Source organism: Macaca thibetana, chromosome 4, assembly GCF_024542745.1.
Source record: "Macaca thibetana thibetana isolate TM-01 chromosome 4, ASM2454274v1, whole genome shotgun sequence".
NCBI lineage: Eukaryota > Metazoa > Chordata > Mammalia > Primates > Cercopithecidae > Macaca > Macaca thibetana.
Genome location: NC_065581.1, coordinates 23851086 through 23871745, shown reverse-complemented (window position 1 = coordinate 23871745; position 20660 = coordinate 23851086). Strand labels below are relative to the sequence as shown.

The 20660-nt window shown below is 36.4% G+C and overlaps 1 long non-coding RNA gene across 1 annotated transcript in view; it reads left to right on the top strand.

Annotated features, from left to right (window-relative positions):
• LOC126953007 (uncharacterized) overlaps positions 1–20660 on the top strand; it is a 233489-nt gene that overhangs the window by 102610 nt on the left and 110219 nt on the right. The window lies entirely within an intron of this gene.

Sequence of the window (20660 nt, the reverse complement as noted above, 5' to 3'; positions counted from 1 at the left end):
TTGGGAAACAGACTCCTTTAGTCTGGAAATTGGTGTGAAGATTTATGAGACTTGTTGGCCACAGACAGACAAGAATTGTGTGAATTTTTTTTCCTCAGTTGCTGCAGATCAGTGCTTCACCTACAAAAATGACAACTAACAAAAGAAAATAAGGTCTAGAGCAATAAAAAAAAAAATTCAAGTGTCATTAAATGAGAAAATGCTGAAAAATGTAGAGATTTCAGTTTCTTTCTAAGTGACACCAAGACTTAGAAAGTTATTATTTTGCCTCTTCGTAAGCTTACTAAAGAATTCTGTTTAGAAGTTGCTCAGCCAGTAAAGGAATGAGAGATTTTTCTTTCTTGCTCCTTTTGTCTCCTTTTTACAATCCATCAGTGTGATAATGGAGCTGTCACTGAAAGCAGTTGACGGCTCTGCTGCTTTTTAGCGACAAATTCTTCTGTGTACATCTTTGGCAGCTTTTCTTCAGGATCTCTGTATCCAGGGTATGGCTATAGGCCGTTGCTGATGGCCTCAAGGAAAAAGAAACTACAGTTCCATTCAAAGCAGTGATAGTTCTTGAAACCTCTTTGCATCCAAGTGACTAAAAGTTCAGAACTTTAAAAAATATGTTCTCAGATTAATAGCTTCTGGAAACTCCACAGAAGTCATGCTCTATATGAGGCTGACAACGCTACCTTTTCTTCTTTTTCTAGCATAATGATTATAACATGGTTATCTGTAAAATTCTTACAAAGAATTATGTGACAAATCTTCCCTATATCTCATTCATTTTTATAATTCAGTAATCTTTATGATTCTCCTATCAATAGGGTAAGGGAATAGGATATTATACTAATTTTACAGCTTAAAAGCTCCAGATATCAAATGGAAAAATTTCTTACACAAGATTTGCTCTCAAGGGACTTTGTAGCATCCTCTTCTGTGCTGTAAACATACCAACCTCAATCTCACAATGTCCCTAAGAATAATAAACAAGGTAAAATGGAAAAAAGATTAATAAGAGCTAAGGAGAATTGGTTCTACATAGATGTTATTAAAGTTTTTCTATGACTTTCCAGTGGCTCTTTGAAAATGATTTTCCAGTAATAAGTAAAATGTCAGCATGACCTGGGTATAGTGAATATCTTGTTTTTTGAAGGTCATTAGCAGTAACAATGCCACTTCTATGGTAGGGCAAGCTTTCAAAGTCTATGCGATGTGCATTCATTTATGAGAGCTCACATTTCTGTATTACTGTGTGTCTAATTTCTGAAAGCATTCTATCTGGAGATGATCTTTCTCTGGCTGAAAGCCTGAATTGAAGTCTCTGGCACTGTTCATTTCAGTGATTTGGGGAAGAAACAAGGTGCAGCTAAGGTTATGTCTGCACAAAACCACTTGAATGATCTTTTTCAACAATACATAAATGGATAGATGAATGAATGAATTTGTTCAGCCAAGCAATCTACTGATTCAATACATTTATTTTAAAATATACATTTTATACATTTTATATTTTATATACATTCAATACATTTATTTTAAAAGATTTAATCTTTTATTATTAAATCTAATAGTCATTGGACAATATAGCAAGAGAAAAAATACAATTTATCCACAATCTTGTTATTCAGAGATAACCATTATAGTATTTTGAGATTTCACTTTCTAATATGCATATTTTAATATTTAAAAAATTCAGTTTTATGTTCTGTTTTATTTAATATCATGTTAATGATATTTCCTCCATGCAATTGAGCATTCTCTGGCTTCTGGCCCCCCAATTTTATTGTAATTTATTTAAATATTTTTGTATAGTTATTTGGGTTATTTCCAATTTTTAATATTAGTGGTGCTGAAATAACATCCGTGTGTGTGTGTGTGTGTGTGTGATCTCACTGATCACGCTTGTAAGAATTCAAGAGAAAGGAGCAAAACCAACAAGCACGTTGATTTTGTAGGAGACATTGTCAAATTGTCTTCCAGTGAGATCATACCAATGTATACTCCCACAAGCAGTGTGTGAGAGTCCCTGTCTCCTCATAACTTCACTAACTTTGAATCCCACTATGTATTTGAAAAGCTAATTTTATATGTGAAACAGAGTACAGAAGAAGTGGCCTAGTGTTTTTTCATGTGGCATGTGGTTTGGGTACATACAGGTAGTGACCAGGGAAGTCTTCAACAGAGAGCTGACATTCAAACTGAGTCTTGATGGGAAAAAGAGAATCTCTGGCTACATAAAGGGTGAGGAACAGAGGCTGGGAAACCAGCTGGTGTGTGCAAAGTGAGATCAGGAGAAAGCTTTGGCTTTGGGGCATATGAATCAGATTGCATGGATTCTTGGTTGAATGGAAGACAGTGGAAAAGGATGGCGTAGAGACATTAGAGAATAAAGGGCCATTTGTTTTATTACAAGGTTTTCAGTCTTACAGATCAGAGATTCTTCTGAGGCTTTCCGAAGACCTCTAGGCATTAAAATTACCCATGGCTTTGGAAAGAAGCTCCTTTGGGTTATTCCCTACCTTTTCTTTTAAATGCCTACATCACTTAATTTATGTCTCTTTTTGAAGCATATGCTACCACTTACCTGTTTTCATCTCTGTCATCTCCATTTGACTATGTGTTTTTCTTCTTGGAGTCATCAAAATCTTATCAATCACCTGACTGTTACTTGGCATGCGGGCTGGTTGCTGGGGGCCTAGAGCAGTGGACTTGTGCTGTAAGGGCTGCAGCAAAGGGAGAACAGGCATGGAGGGAGGCTCTGTAGGAACACACTTAACATGTCTGAGGACAAGGAAGGCCCACTAGTGTCTGGTTCATTGTATGCCCAGCAGCTGTACATGTAGAGCAGGACAGGCCTGGGTAAGCATTGCAGTCATGAATGTGCTAATGAACAGAGGGGTTTTGAAAAAAATAATTATTTTAGGTTCAAGGGTGCATGTGCACGTTTGTTACATAGGTAAATTGCATGTCATGGGGATTTGGTATACAGATTATTTCATCACCCAGGTAATCATAGCACCCAGTGTGTGGTTTTTTGATCCTCACCCTCCTCCCACCCTCTACCCTCAAAGTAGGCCCCAGGGTCTCTTGTTCCATTCTTTGTGTCCGTGAGCACTCAGTGTTTAGTTCGCATTTATAAGTAAGAGCATGTGGTATTTGGTTTTCTGTTCCTGGGTTAGTTTGCTTAGGATAATGGCCTCATGGAAGGATGTTAAGCAGAGAAGTAATATGAGATGTATTTTTTCTTGGCTTAGAAAAGATCAAACAGTAATACGAAGAATAAGTTTATGAAGAACAAATGTGAAGGTAAGGAGAACGGTTAGGAAGTCATCCCACTTGAATGAGAGAGAGAAGAAAGTCTGAGCTATGACAGTGAGAGCAAGAAATGGAGAGAAGTGACGTAAAAAGCTTTAAGGCATTTGTGACGGGTGTGCACGTGTATCTGTGTGTGTGTGTGTGTGTGTGCAGCTTTGTGTGTATCTTTGTGTGCATGTGTGAAGCTGTGTATGTGTGTGTATATAGCTCTGTGTGGTATGTGAGTGCCTGTAGCTCTGCATGTGTGTATGTGTATGTATGTGTACGTGTGTATCTGTATCTGTGTGTCTGTATCTCTGTAGCTCCGTGTATCTCTGTGTGTGTCTATGTATGTCTGTGTCTGTAGCTCCATATATGTATATCTGTGTATATGTGTGTTTGTAATTCTGTGTATCTGTGTTGTGTACGTGTGCCAGGCTCTGTAGCTCTATGTGTTTGTATCTGTGTTTTGTCTTCGTGTGTATTTCTGTGTGTCTCTGTGTGTGCACATGTATCTCTGGTGTGTGTGCATGTGTATATCTGTATGTGTGTGTCTCTGTGTGAGAGAAGTGGTTAGATAGAAGATGTTTTAGTTTCTGGCTGGAACGGGTAAGCTAAGTCCAATAGATTGATAAGGGAACACCACAAGAGGAACAGGTGTAATGGGAAAGATAATGAGTGGTGATTGTGTGGATGTGAGGTGTCTCTAAGTCACTATAAGACATCTAGGTGAAGAGGTCCACAGTTGTTTCTTTCTAGTAAATGTCTCTTGTTGTTGTTTGTCTTAATCTAAGCATGTGAAATTTATATTACTCAGACGGTGGTAAAATTTATTTTACAAGATACATATCAGGAATCTAAAATATGAATTCATTTTTATTTTTTTCTGATTTACATTACAGCCATATGATAAAAATACATGATTATTTGGACAATTTATTAACCAAATCTGGATAAGATGTGGGCAAAAATTATTATAAAATTATTTCCTCATCCACAGTTATTTGTTTATCTAAGATTTTTTCTTAGGTTAAACTGGAATAATTTATACAGATAAAAACATTCAAATTCTATTTTTATTTCTGGCAACTATTTTTATACTATTAAGTATGAATATTTCAAATTTCTACACAGGTAAAATTCAAAAAACAAATGAATTTTATGATTTCAGATAAATTGACGTGAAAATTCAATATATTAGAAAAAGATTAGAAAAAATACAAGCTTTATTGTTTCATATTGTCTTAAACACTATACACAGAAACTACAAGTTGCCTTTTAGAAAAATGTACTATTATAATAGTTTTCATATAGGTTTTAAAATAGTTTCAATAAAATAATTTAGAAAATATAACTTATATTTAAATATTAATAGTAATTATATTGATATTTGATTATCTAGGAATGTGACTCTGGATTCAGAAAAGCATAAATTGTGGTTATGACAATTTGACATTTTAAAAACAAAAAAGACAGGTAATATTTTAGGCTAAGCTAGTCAAAGGTAGAAGTTAAATCTATGTTAATTCTGGGGCTTAGATTCAAAATCTTCAATAAAGAATTTAATGAAAGATGAGTTGATGGTATTTTGCAATAAGATTTAATGCATCTAGCATATTCTCTTAATTTATTTAGAACAAAAGTACTTTACATAATGTAAACAGTATCTCTGCTATGGAGTCTAATGCATTCAGAACACAGGAGTTAATTAGTAACTATGGTAACTCTTAGGCCTCCGAAGTCAAAATCTGGTGGAAATTCTTAGCTGACAATAGATAGCTCCATAATGTGCTTTCAGCTTTCATGAAAAATAATAAGCTAATAAGCTTTCTAAAGAAGATGGTGTTTGGGGATTGAAGATATCATACTGAATTGACTTAGACTTTTTAAAAAATTTTTCTTCCTAAAATCTCCATATGAGCAGGCAAATGGGTCCAGATAAATATTTTTCACTGAGGTGTTAAAAGTGAGAAAACAACAGATAATGAAGATCAAAATGAAAGAGGTGATTTGGGACAGTTACCTAATACCATAGTGTCATAGTGTTTTGTTGCTTTGAGAAGCCCTTTATCCTTGCATAAATCATAAAATAAGATTATCTCTCAAATAATTTAAGTATTAGATTTTCAGGTGTTTAAAAAAGTTTTCCCCCACAAAATTAGGAAAAAAGAAAAAGCATCCTTTTAAAGGCTTGTTTTGTTTTGTTTTGAGACGGAGTCTCACTCTGTTGCCCAGGCTGAAGTGCAGTGGTGTAATCTCGGCTCACTGCAACCTCTACCTCCCGGGTTCAAGTGATTCTCCTGCCTCAGCCTCGCGAGTAGCTGGGATTACAGGTACCTGCAACCATGCCCAGATAATTTTTGCATTTTTAGTAGAGATAGGATTTCACCATGTTGGCCAGGCTCATCTCGAACTCTTAGCCTCAGGTGATCTGCCCGCCTTGGCCTCCCAAAGTGCTGGGATTACAGGTGTGAACCACCGCACCCGGCCCCTGTTTCCCTTTTATAGCCACATCTACCTGTTTCCCACACCTAATCCTTTCTTAACCACTAGCAAACACTAATCTGTTGTCAATTTCCATCATTTTCCACTTCAAAATGTTATAAAAATCTTATATGATTCAAGAATCATATAATATTTAAACTTTTGGGATGGGCTTTTTCCCCCACTCAGCATAATTTTCCAAAGATTAATCCAGATTACTACATGTATCAGTAATTTGTTCTGTTTTATTGCTAAACATTATTCCATGGCATAGATGTACCATCGTTTAATTCTCCATTGAAGGACATCTGGGTTGTTTGCAGTTTGGGGCTATTAGAAATAAAGCTGATATAAATATCTGTGTCTAGGTTTTTATGTGAACATAAGTTGTCATTTCTCTGGGATAAATGCCTAAGAGTGCAATTGCTTGGTTGTGTGATATCACTTGCTTAGTTTTTAAACAAACTGCCAAACTGTTTTCCAGAGGGACTGTACTATTTTACATTCTTACCAGCAATTTATGTATTTCTCCATTGCCTGGCAAGCATTTGTTTTTGTCATTATTTTTCATTGTAGTCACTCTAGTAGTGTGTATTGGTATCAAATTATAATTTTAATTTGCATTCCCCTAATGGCCAGTGATACTGAACATCTTTTAGTGTATTTTCCATCTGTATATATTCAGTAAATATAAGTTCATGTCTTTTGCCCATATTCTAACAATTTCTTAAAAATTGTTGAGTTTTGAGAATTCTTTATATACTCTAGACTATTCTAATCCTTTGTCAAATATGTGGTTTGCAAATATTTTCTCCTAGCCTGTAGCTTGTCATTTTATCTTAACTGGTTCTTTTTTAGGGAAAAAGCTTTTCATGTTTATAAAGTCCAGTTTATTAGAGAGATCATGCTTCTGCTTTTAAAAGAGTTTAAGAACTCTTTACTCTCCGAGATCCCAAAGATTTTATCCTGTGTTTTCATCTTAAAGTTTTATATTTGTTTGTAGGCTATTTTGAGTTAATTTTTGTATGAGATGTGAGGCTTAGGCAAAGATTTGATTTTTTGTGTCTCTGAATAGCCAATTGCTAAAGCATCATTTTTTGAAAAGGCGACCTTTTCTCCCTTGAACTGTATTCGTGGATTTGTCAAAAATAAGTTGTACATATTTTTGTGGTTCTATTTATGGGTTTTTATTCTGTTCCCCTGGTCTGTGTGTCTATCTTTCTGCCAATGTCACATAATCTTTCATTTGCTATAATGATATAGGAAATCTTTAAATCAGATACACTGATTTTTCTCACTTTATCCTTTTTCACAGTTGTTTTAGCTATTCTTGTTCTTCTATTTTTCCACATAAATTTTTAATTTTGTCTATTTCTACAAAAATATTTCTGTCATTTATATGTGAATTGCCTAAAACTTGTATATCGATTTAGAAAGAATATCTTTTTTATATTAAGTCTTACAATGCATGAACGTGGTAAGCCTCTCCATTTATTTAGACTATAATAGCTTTCATCAATGCAGTGTTATTGTTAGCATATAGTCTACATTTTTGTTAGTTACAACTAAGTATTTAATTTTTAAATGATTGTAATTTTATGTTTTTAATTTTTGTGTCCATGTGCTTATACTAGTATATTGAAATTTCATTGATATTTGTATGTTTATTTCATCTCCTGTGATATTGAACTTACTAATTCTAGAAGTTTTTTGGTGATTCATTGGTATCGTTTATGGAGGCAATTTTGTTATCTGCAAATAAAGTCAGTTTTATCTTTTTTTTTCCAATTGGTATACCTTTCATTTCCTTTTCTTGCCTTATTGGGCTGTCTAGAGCGTATAGCACTGTTTTTTTTTGTTGTTGTTGTTTTTGTATATAACTATTTTTATTTTCAAATTTCTGAATTTTTTGTTTCAATAGGTTTTTGGGGGAGCAGGTGGTGTATGGTTATGTGAATATGTTCATTATTGGTGATTTCTGAGATTTTGGTGCATCCATCACACGAGCATAAAAGACTACAGTGTGTAGTCCAGCATAAAAGACTACATCTTTCTTGATATGCTGTTGGATTCAGTTTTCTAGTATTTTGTTGAGGACTTTTGCATCTATGTTCATCAGGGGTATTGGTCTGTAGTTTTCTTTTTTTTTTCTTTTCTTCCTTTTTTTTGGAGACAGAGTCTTACTGTGTCACCCAGGCTGGAGTGCAGTGGCATGATCTCGGCTCACTGCAACCTCCACCTCCCTGGTTCAAGTGATTCTCCTGCCTCAGCCTCCCAAGTAGGTGGGACTACAGGCACCTGCTACCATGCCCAGCAGATTTTGTTTGTACTTCAGTGGAGACGGGGTTTCACTATGTTGGCCAGGCTGGTCTTGAATACCTGACCTCATGATCCACCGACCTCAGCCTCCCAAAGTGCTGAGATTACAGGCGGAAGCCACCACACCCAGCCTAGTTTTCTTCGCTTGTTATGTCATTCCCTAGTTTTGGTATTAGGGTGATACTAGCTTCATAGAATGATTTAGGGAGGATTTCCTCTTTATCTTGTGGAATAGTGTCAGTAGGATTGGTACCAATTCTTTTTTAAATGACTGATAGAATTCAGCTGTGAATCTATCTAGTCCTGGTCTTTTTTTGTTGTTGGTAATTTTTGAATTACCATTTCAATCTCACTGCTTGTTATTGGTCTGTTCAGAGATTCTGTATCTTCCTGGTTTAATCTAGAAGGGTTATATATTTCCAGGAATTTATCCATGTCCTTTAGGTTTTCTAGTTTTTACATGTGAAGGTGTTTGTAGTATCCTTGAATAATATTTTGTATTTCTGTGGTATCAGTAGTGATGGCTCCCATTTCATTTCTATTTGAGCCTATTTGGATCTTCTCTTTTTTCCTGGTTAATCTTGATTATAGTCTATACATTTTATTTATTTTTTTCAAAGAACTAGCTTTTTGATTCATTTATCTTTTGTATGTTTTTAATTTCATTTAGTTCTGCTCTGATTGTCATTCTTTGTTTTCTTATGCTGGGTTTGGGCTTGGCTTGCTCTTGTTTCTCCACTTCTGTGAGGTGTGACCTTAGATTGTCTATTTGTGCTCTTTCAGACTTGTTGATGTAGGCATTTAATGATATTAACTTTCCTGTTAGCACTGCTTTTCATGTATCCTAGAGGTTTTGATAAGTTGTGTCACTATTATTCAGTTCAAATAGTTTTTAAATTTCTATCTTGATTTCATTGTTGACCGAACAATTATTCAGGAACAGGCCATTTAATTTTCATGTATTTGCATGTTTTTGAGGGTTTCTTTTGGAATTGATGTCCAATTTTATTCTACTGTGGTCTGAGAGAGTACTTGATATAATTTTAATTTTCTTAAACTTAATGAGACTCATTTTGTGGCCTATCGTATGGTCTATCTTGGAGAATGTTCCATGTCCTGATGAATAGAATGTATATTCTATAATTGTTGGGTAGAATGTTCTGTAAATAATTAATTCTGTTTGTTGTAGGGTATAGCTTAGGTCCATTGTTTCTTTATTGACTTTCTTTCTTGATGATATGTTTAGTGCTGTCAGTGGGGTATTAAAATCCCCCACTATTATTGTGTTGCAGTCTCTGTCATTGCTTAGGTCCAGTAGTAACTGCTTTTTAAATTTGAAAGCTCCAGTGTTAGGAGCATATATCCTTAGAACTGTGATATTTTCCTATTGGACTAGTCCTTTTATCATTATATAATGTCCCTCTTTGTCTTTTTAAACTGTTGTTGCTTTAAAGTTTTCTCTGATATAAGAATAGCTACTCCTGCTCACTTTCTGTGTCCATTTGCGTGGAATATCTTTTCCACCCCTTTACCTTAAGCTTAAGTGAGTCCTTATGTGTTACGTGAGTCTCCGGAAGAGAGCAGAAACTTGGTTGGTGAGTTTTTATCGATTCTGCCATTACTATGTATCTTTTAAGTGGAGTCTTTAGGCCATTTACATTCAATGTGAGTATTGAGATGTGAGGTAATATTCTATTCATTGTGCTATTTGTTGCCTGAATACCGTTTTTTCCCCATTGTATTATTGGTTTATAGGTCCTGTGAGATTTATGCTTTAAGGCGGTTCTATTTTGGTGTATTTTGAGGATTTCTTTCAAGATTTAGAGCTCCTTTTAGACATGCTGGTAGTACTGGCTTGGTAGTTGTGAATTCTTTCAGTGTTTGTTTGTCTGGAAAGGACTATCTTTACTTCATTTACGAAGCTTAGTTTCAGTGTATACAAAATTCTTGGCTGGTAATTGTTTAAGGAGGCTAAAAATAAGTCCCCAGCCCCTTCTATCTTGTTGGGTTTGTGCTGAGAAATCTACTGTTAATCTGATAGGTTTTTCTTTATAGGTTACCTCTACCTTTTGCCTCACAACTCTTAAGATTCTTTCCTTCATCTTGACTTTGGATAACCTGATGACTATGTGCCTAGGGAATGATCTTTCTGTGATGAAATTCCCAGGTGTTCTTTGAGCTTCTTGTGTTTGGAGATCTAGATCTTTAGCAAGTCCAGATAAGTTTTCCTCATTATACCCTCAAATATGTTTTCTGAACTTTTAGATTTATCTTCTTCCTCGGGAACACCATTCTTAGGTTTGGACATTTAACACAGTCCCAAACTTCTTGGAGGCTTTTTTTTTTTTTTTTTTTTTTTTTAAATTCTTTTTTTTCTTTGTCTTTGACAGATTGGGTTAATTCGAAAACCTTGTCTTTGAGCTCTGAAGTTCTTTCTTCTGCTTGTGTAATTCTGCTGCTGAGACTTTCCAGTGCATTTTGCATTTCTCTAAGTGTGTCCTTGATTTCCAGGAGTTGATTTTTTTTTATTCTATTTTACTGAAGCATTTTCCTTTCATATCCTGTATCATGTTTTTGATTCTTTTTTTTTTTTTTTTTTTTGAGACGGAGTTTCTGCCCCCCAGGCTGGAGTGCAGTGGCGCGATCTCGTCACTGCAAGCTCCGCCTCCTGGGTTCACGCCATTTCCCGAGTAGCTTACAGGCGCCCGCCACCTCGCCCGGCTAGATTTTTAAAGTTTTCACGGTGTCAGCCAGGATTCTCGATCTCCTGACCTCGTGATTTGTCTCGGCCTCCCAAAGTGCTGGGATTACAGGCTTGAGCCACCGCGCCCGGCCTCATGTTTTTGATTCTTTAATTTGAACTTTACCCTTCTCTAGTGACTCCTTGATTAGCTTAATAATTGACCTTCTGAATTCTTTTTCTGGCAATTCAGAGATTTTTGTCGCGGTTTTGATCCATTGCTGGTGAGCTGGTATGATCTTTTGGGGGTGTTAAAGAACCTTGTTTTGTCATATTACCAGAGTTGTTTTTCTGGCTCATTCTCATTTGGGTAGACTATGTCAGAGGGAAGATCTGGGATTCAAGGGCTGCTGTTTGGATTTTTTGTCCCACAGCGTCCTTCCTTGATGCAATGTTCTCCCTCTGCCTCTAGGAATGGCATTTCCTGAGAGCTGAACTGTAGTGATTGTTTATGCTCTTCTGGGTCTAGCCACCCAGCAGAACTACTGGGCTCTGGGCTGGTACTGGGGAGGGTCTGCAAGGAGTCCTGTATTGTGATCTGTCTTCAGGTCTTGCAGCTGTGGATACCAGCACCTGCTCTGGTGGAGGTAGCAGGGGAGTGAAGTGGACCCTGTGAAGGTCTTTGGTTGTTTTTTGTCTAGTGCACTGGTTTTGTGTTGGCTGCCCTCCAGCCAGGAAGTGGTTCTTTCAAGAGTGCATCTGCTGAGGCCCTATAAGGAGAATGCAGACTTGCTCTAGGGATACCTGATTAAGCATTCAGGTTTCTCAGGCACGGCCATAGAGCTCCCAAGAGATTATGACCTTTGTCTTCAGCTACCAGGGTGGGTTGAGAAAGACCATCAGATGGGAACAGGGACAGGGGTGTCTGAGCTCAGCCTCTTCATGGGTTGGACTTACTGTGGCTGCTCTGGAGGATGGGAGTGTGGTTCCCAGTCTATTAGAGTTACATTCCCAGGGAGATTATGGTTGCCTCTGCTGAGTCCTACAGGTAGCCAGGAAAATGGGGGGATGCCGGCAGTCACAGGCTTCAACTCACTCCCACACAGCCCGCAGTCCTAGAGGAACTCCCACTGTGCCCCCACGACGGCACTGAGTCTATTTCTAGGCAGCTGGTGCCCAGAACTGAGAACTTGCCCCAGACCACAAGCCTCCCCAATGAGAAAACAAGCAAATTCACAGTTTTTTTTGCATCTCAAGGAACTGTACTGGTGATCCAGTTCCTTCAAAGGGTCTGTGGATTCTCTCAGCTTTCCTGGTATGTTCCTGTGGTAGTTGTTGGAGCCAAAGTTTACTATGTGAGTCTCCACATGCTGTTCTATTCATCCGAGTGGGAGCTGCAAGCTAGTACTGCCTCCTATCCGCCATCTTAATCTTCTTTCCTTTCAGCACTATTGTGTGTGTGTGGGGGAAGGCCCAAGGCTTCAGAAAACCAGGAATTAGGATAAAACAAACACCATGAAAGACAAAAACAGGTTCTATTACATTGAGTAAATTGGAGTTTATGTATAAATACACATTTAAGATGCTCTAGGTGATGCACAAATGCCATTGCTTCCTATTCAAAAAACTGTATGAGATAAGTACATAATAACGATAAAACACAGCAGAATATAAAAGTGCCATAAAATAAGAGAGAGAGAATCAAAAGAGGAGAGAAAGTCAACCCAAATGGAAGTAATTCATGAAGAAAAGCATGCTGGAGACAGGTCAAATCATAACTGGACTATGAATAGGAAAAAATGAGAAAGAGGTATTATAGACAGGGAATAAGTATGTGCAAAGGCACAGAGGCAAGAGGTTTGGGGATGTTTAGTCAGTGGTAGTCAACCACGAAAATGTTATGTACATGGGAGGTAGTATAAAAGGGAAATTTGGGGCCACTTGGTAGATGTCCTTGAATGCCAACACCCTACACAGAAGCCAAGGGACCTTCGTGGCACCCAAGTTTGATCTGGTCTTCACCAGTTAAAAGACTTAATCCACTTCTCCATTACAGTTAGGATAATATGAAAATTCTGTATTGGGACCCACAGGACCCTGCCTCTTGCCTCTGTCTTCTTATAAAATTTGGCTGTGCTTCTGTTTCTACTCATCACATTCTGATCCAAATGGCTTTCTTGGCATGTCTTTTTAAAAAAAAAAATTTTAAGTTTAGGGGTACATGTGCAAGTTTGTAAACTTGTGTCATAGGGGTTTGTTATACAGATTATTTCATCACCCAGGCATTAAGCCTAGTACCCACTAGTGATTTGTCCTGATCCTTTCCCTCCTCCACCCTCTGATAGGCCCTCGTATGTGTTCCTCTCTGTGCGTTCATGTGTTCTTATCATTTAGCTTCCACTTATAAGTGAGAACATGTGGTATTTGGTTTTTTTGTTTGTTACTTTACTAAGGACAATGGCCTCCAGCTTCATCCATGTTCCTGCAAAGGACGTGATCTCGTCCTTTTTTATGGCTGCCTAGTATTCCATGGTGTATATGTGCCACATTTTCTTTATCCAGTCAATTGTTGGGCATTTAGGCTGATTCCATGTTTTGGCTATCATGAAGAGTGCTGCAATGAACATACCTGTGCATATGTCTTTATAATAGAACATTTTATGTCTTGGGAAGCTTTCCTTCTTTTCTAATCTTAAAACTGTCTTATGCACCCCCTCAAGTGTATGCATAAATGGCACATCTTCAAGAAAGCGTTCCCTGACTTGGAATCAAGGCTAAGTTTCCTGCATCTCATATTCTCATTACCCGTTTTATGTTTTTTTTTTTCTCTATACCAATTAAATATGCTCTTTAAGAAAACTTTTTTTTGTTTTATTATCTTTCTGATATGTTTCTCTCCCACTGGATCCATAAAAGAAAACCCTGTGTTGGTTTCGATTTTTGTCGTCTTCATGGTTGCACCCTGTACTCCTAGCAAGGCACACAGTTGGCCCTCAATAAAAATTAATTGAATAACTTAATGCCAGATTAAATACATGTTCTCACTGAAATAAGTGCTGACTAAACACTGAAAACATTATAATGAGAATAACAAAGTTGAAAGATGGATTGTAACATAAAAATACAAGCACGTCTAGAGACAGGCATCAGAGATTACAACTGTAGATCTTCCCAGTTCTGTGCTATCTCCATCCTTTTCTCATTGGCTGTTTGTCCTTTCTACCCAACACCCTGAGGTTACTGTGGCCTCCTCTTGATCTTGGCCCCACACTTCTATTTATCCTGGTTTAATGTTTCTCACATTGAGGTCCAAGGACAGGTATATCTGTAGGTATATTCTTGGAGGTTGATATGTTTTATGAGAATTTTAAAATTTGAACTCCATTGTGATATTAATCTCACAGTTATTTTGCCATTTCAAAACACAAAACCTCTATTTTTTTTGCTGAGATAATTAAAAATGTACAAGACATTGTCCTCGAATGGGGCTTGCAGTCCTTAAACCAGCATCTCACAAACTAAAGTGCATAGATTTTTTTTTTCTTTTTCTTTTTTCTTCCCTTTGTTTGGGTCTGTAGATGACTCAAATTTTGAGAAACATTTGCCTGGACAACAGCCAAGCTGAACAGCGAGAAAGAAATGAGACAGTGTCTATGACACAGTAGTGATCAAGGATTAAAAAGCAAGTTGTAGCTTGACAAATGATAGGATGGGCAAAACTTGAATTGTGCTAAATTTTAAGGATGGAAATGAAAACATACAAATTGAAAGAGTGAAAAAACCGAATAAGACCCAGATAGGAAGTATAGAAGTAGCAAAAAAATTGAATAACAACTGGGGTTTTAAGAGATCTTTATTAAACTTTAAGTTTACTTAGCATCATCAATAAATGTCTTGAAAGACATGAGACATTTCAGTGTTCTTACGTAGTATGGAACAAGCTCAAAGATGAACTTATTAAAAATACGAATGAATCTCTTCAACATAGGGAAACAAGCTTTCTAAGTGAACCCAGTTTTTAGGGGGAAACAGTCTTTTACTTATATATGAAAGACGTGTAATCACCACTTAAGGATCAAGAGTACTTGAATTTTCATATGGCCTGTAATGACCAGCTACTTTCGTTCTCTTTTTTGATGTTTTCTTCCCTGACTTTTAGTTAGCAGATCTACCTTGAAACTTTCCTACTACCTTGAAAGTTTGCTCTTTCTGAATTAAGTGCTGAAACTACAGTTTCCTAGGTTTACACAGTCAGGCCAGTTCTCCATTGACGAGAGCATATAATTCCCATTATAGCTCGTGTGGACTCCATAAGTACTTGAAAGCAAAGAATAGACTCCCAAATGAGTGTTCGTTTTTCACCCCAATCCACTGAATGTCCCACGTAAGAGGAATGTAAAGAACAAATTTTCTTTTTCCATGTACCTCTTAAAGATCCACATCTTTTATTTTTACCTTGATTGTCTCTTAGTGAGATACTGAGATCTTGAGGGGAGGAAAAAGGTTCCTGTCTGATTAGCGAGGGAGCAGGGAATATAAGGCTTTAAATTTCTTTTAACATCTTTCTCTCAAATTGATAAGTATTTATGCAGCTTGTGTCTCTGGAGGGTAACCCTAAACATCAATCCTCAGCATCCCTGTAATATTTGCAGTGCACAAGTGGTGTCAGAGTGTTAGTGACTGGAAATCTGTTACTATGGTTACCACCTATAAAAAGGTCACCTTCAGGAAATTCTTTCTGTGTGCAAGATAATACTGGGATAATAAAACTTCCTTTGGAGAGGATAAGGAACAGAGTTTGTTATGCAGGCCTATAATTACCTAGGTGGTTTTGGAAATCTGTATATTATAATCAGTGCTCTGCATTTCAATAAAAAGAACTACATCAATCAGATATTATCTAAGATAGAATTCCAGAATAATACCAGCAATAATGTTCTGATAGGGAGAGCAAGCTGTGATGAAGGGAGGGATGTAGTTTGTTTCTTCAGTGCTAAGTTTATTTTTTTTTTAATTGGAAATTGCTTGGATGTTTTAAGCCAACTATAATAAGAGACCAAGGTAAGAAATTCTTTCTTGAGAAAGATTAGGCTGCTTTTAACTACAAAAAAAGAGCGTTTAGCTCCAATGAGCAATAGGTTCTCAGTCAGACATGACTGAAGTCTCTCAAGTATTAGTGAAATTTTAACTTCTAAAACCTGGGAACTTTTAAAGTTTCTAGCGTATGAACTACCTGCATTTCTCTAATCTCTGTCATTAGAGATTTAATCTAATATTTCTCACCCTACTACACTGGTCAGAGAGCTTCATTATCACTTTTTGACTTCTTCATAGCATTCCCATTGGATTTGTATTTGGGTACAATTAAAAACTGGCTATGATCCAGTTTGGAATCTATGATGAATTCATGAACCGAAGGGAGAATTGAGGCCCCTGTGTGTAGACACAGAACATCTTCATTGAATTCTGGCCTTTGACTTCTTGCCGGTGCTATGCTCTGTCATCTGTCTGTATGAAACACATCCTCTGTCAAAGTTGCCCTCAGTCAGCCCTGCCACACAGCATTATGGGAAGGGGCCTGAGAGGCAAGCACAAGTGAAGGAAGTCTCTGAGGGATAAGTGAAGAACATGTGCCTTTTCTGTTTGCAAACTACAGTTAAATAAACATAAAAATCACTTTGGGGAGCTTGTGTTCTTTTAAATCAATCTTAGTTGTCAAATATGAAAGATTTTATATTTGCAGGCAAATTCCCTTTTTGAGTTTTAGATACATTCTGCTCTTGCCCAGAAAGTAATACATACTTTGACAATTCCTTAAAATGAATGACTAACATCTGAAGGCAAAACTATGCACTCCAATCATTGGGCAGTGTTTGATTGACTATGTTAACCCCTGGAATACAGGGAGCGTGCCTATTTTACTGCTTTGTGACTGTAGAATTTCAAGAAGGGCCTTTCTGCTCAGAATCAGTTCAAAGTTTAATTTTTAAAAAAATTTCTACTTCCCATACCTCTTCTTTGGATTCCACCAAAGAACATGTCATAACCTGAAAACAGGCTAAATCCTGGAGGCTGATGTAATATATGGGGAGAAACATATTTACAAAGGCCTGCCAAGAGCTGTCTTTTCGCTCAAGCGCTTGGAGAACAGTGAAATGATAGGATGAGAGGAAGAGCTCTCAGAGGAGGAACTTTAAGTTACATATCTTTAGAAGTGGAATCTAGTATTTGGGTGGCCATTTTTTTCTTCTTTATATATCAGCTTGGGAATACAGCTGGAGAGACTGGTATTTATACGTCCTTAGTGCTTCTCTGAAAGGGCTTTTCAGATCCTAATATCCACATCACGGTCCTTTCTGCTCTTTCCTCATCACAGAGTCTTAATATTTATTTAAAGATCACAAACTACTCATGTTAGTCATTTAGAACCACTTGGAAAATAACTGAGAATCCATAAATAAATTTTTTTTTAAGTATGCAAATAATGGATATTGTAAATCCCAGGCACTACAGTAAACCTTTCAAATTCTGGCACATTCTCTGATCTCTGTCTTCTCAAAAGCCAAGGGCCTTATTTTAGATCAGAAGCTGACAGTTTCAAGGCATGGATTAATAACTGCTAGAAACAAATAGGAGGAAAGCAGGAGCTAGTAAAATCTGATCTCTGCGTAGTGAGGGAATAAAACAAAGTTATAAAAAGTAAATACAAACAGTCACATACTGGAGCAATCGGAGGCCATTTAGTATGGAAATAAACAATTTGAAACAGTGCCTCACCCTTGAGGGCATCACTATTCATTGCGTGGTATAACTGAGATGGAAACTGATAATATTGTAATGATAATTTAGAATTAAAAAATAATTTATCACATTTTTTCTGTATAAAATATACCATGTTACTTATGTTTACTAGGTTCTAGATAAAATTTAAACAGAGAAATATGTATAATTTATTTAAAATTAAATTAAAAGTATAGTTCAAAAGTATATTTTATTTCACATAGAAATAAACCTTATTTATCTGAAAATATTTGATTACATGGATTATTTACCCATTTTTTTCTTGGTACATGAGTTTCTTGCCCTAAAAGATAAGAAAGTATTGGTGAAGAACTAATTTTTAAGGCATATGGGCTACTATCAGCTTTCTTTCCCTCTAGACACTAAATAATAAAAATCTATTTTTCTATATTTCCCATGATTTTAGGTTCATTGTAATCACGACACCTAAAATACTGTCTGTGAAACAGCAATAGGAGTGAAATAGGACCAGGCACATAGTCTGTTCCTTTCGTATGTGTCTTCTCGTCAACCTTACCTGTTCAGAGCAGTGTCCTTGCCATGAGAGTCTTGTAGAAAACAGTAAAGTCCAACTCTGTCTTACCAGGTGTATGTGTATGGCTGAACACAGGGAACTGAGATCAGTGGCCAACGCTGTCACCAACAATTTGGATGAAACAATCCTCCCAGCCCCAGCACACACCTCCCAATCTGCTGCTCCCCTGGGTTTCACAGTTCCACATGGCCAACCTTGGAAACTTCCAGACTCACCACAACTCCGATTTTCACCTGACTCTACAGCTGTTAACATGTTCTTAAATGTTGCTGCCGATCTGACTCACATGTTTAGTGATTAAATGGGCCTCAGTTGCATTAGGTCACACTGATTGTCCCAATCCCTATCTTATCTAATTGGTATTGTCTTTTTGAGTGGCAGGGAGGAGACACAACAATTCATACTATTCTGTCAGAACTTCTCACATGCTAAAAACAGCAAGAATAGAAACAATATACAACAAATATAAACAATTCAAAGGCAAAAGGGAGACAAAAATCCTATTCACCTTTAAGAAGTCCTCAACAATTACCCAAGCCACTCTGTTTCTGATACTAATCATTTTATGCATGTTATCTCGTTTAATACTTTTACATCCATGTGAATTAAGTGTTATTATTGTCACCCTCATCCTCTTAGATGATCCTGAAGCCTTTTGAAGAAAGGTTAAGGAACTTGGTTGAGGTTGCCCAACTAAATGGTAAAGCCAGGATTGCAACTGATGTTTGCCCGATCCTACATTGCTCTCCTTAAATATATGTACATATATATATTTTATATATATGTACACACACACAAAAAGTACATTTAGCATATATCATATAATGTATAATATACTTATTGTATATTTAGTATACTATACATAGTATATTGTGTATATATATACACACACACACATATATAGTATATTGCTTATTTGTATAATACATTGTAAGTTCTTTGAACATAGGAACTATGTAATTTATTTTTGTATATTCTCTTTATTTTTGCTGAGTAAATTATTGAGAGGAACATGCTAATTACACTTTGCTAGTTTGATTTTTCACAAAATACAGTGGTTAAACAAATGTGCTTTGGAATCATACAAACCAGAGTTTCAGTGAAATTTCTCCATTTAATAACTGTGTCCTTGGAAAACATATTTAACCCGAGACATAGTTTTTTCAATTTAATAATACCTACCTTATAGACTTTGGAAAATAACATACATAAAATTTGCACAATCCCTGGTACATAACTGGGAGCCATTGGTTAGTGATAATTATAATTTTGCTTATGATACTTCAGAGTATCATAAATGCATATAATTGTGAAATTTTTCTGCATTTATTAATGGTGTATATATGACTATAAAGTTACAGCAAGTTTATTGTAGAAAAATTTAGAAAAGTATAAAAATGCAAAGTCAGGTGTAAGGTAGGGGTCCAGTTTCTGTTTTCTGCATATGGCTAGACACTTTTCCCAGCATCATTTATTACATAGGGAATCATTTCCCTATTGCTTGTTTTTGTCAGGTTTGTCAAATATCAGACAATTGTAAGATATGTGGTGTTATTTCTGAGGTCCCTGTTCTGTTCCATTGGTTCGTATATCTGTTTTGGTAGCAGTACCATGCTGTTTTGGTTACTGTAGCATTGTAGTATAGTTTGAAGTCAGGTAGGGTGATGCCTCCAGCTTTGTTCTTTTTGCTTAGGATTGTCTTGGTTATAGGGGCTCTTTTTTGGTTCCGTATGAAATTTAAATTAGTTATTTCTGATTCTGCAAAGAAAGTCAATGGTAGCTTGATGGGAATAGCATTGTATCTATAAATTACTTTGGGCAGTATGGCCATTTTCACAATATTGATTCTTCCTATCCATGATCATGGAATGTTTTTCCGTTTGTTTGTGTCCTCTCTTATTTGCTTGAGCAGTGACTTGTAGTTCTCCTTGAAGTGGCCGTTCGTATCCCTTGTAAGTTGTATTCCTAAGTATTTTATTCTCTTCATAGCAATTGTGAATGGGAGTTCAGTCTTGTTTTGGCTCTCTACTTGTCTTATTGGTGTATAGGAATGCTTGTGATTTTTACACATTGATTTTGTATCCAGAAACTTTGCTGAAATTGTTTATCAGCTTAAGGAGATTTTGGACTGAGACAATGGGATTTTCTAAATATACAATCATGTCATCTGCAAGTAGACAATTTGACTTCATCTCTTTTTATTTGAATACCTTTATTTCTTTCTCTTGCATAATTGCCCTGGTCAGAACTTCCAATACTATGTCGAATAGGAGTAGTGAGAGATGGATTAGAGATTTAAATGTAAAACCTAAAATGATAAAAACCCTAGAAGACGACCTAGGAAATACCATTCAGGACTTAGGCATGGGCAAAGACTTCATGACTAAAACACCAAAAGCAATTGCAACAAAAACCAAATTTGACAAATGGGATCTAATTAAATGAAAGAGCTTCTGCAAAGCAAAAGAAACTATCATCAGAGTGAATAGGCAACCTACAGAAAGGGTAAAAAGTTTTGCAATGTATCCATCTGACAGATTAGTTTCTGGTATAATATCC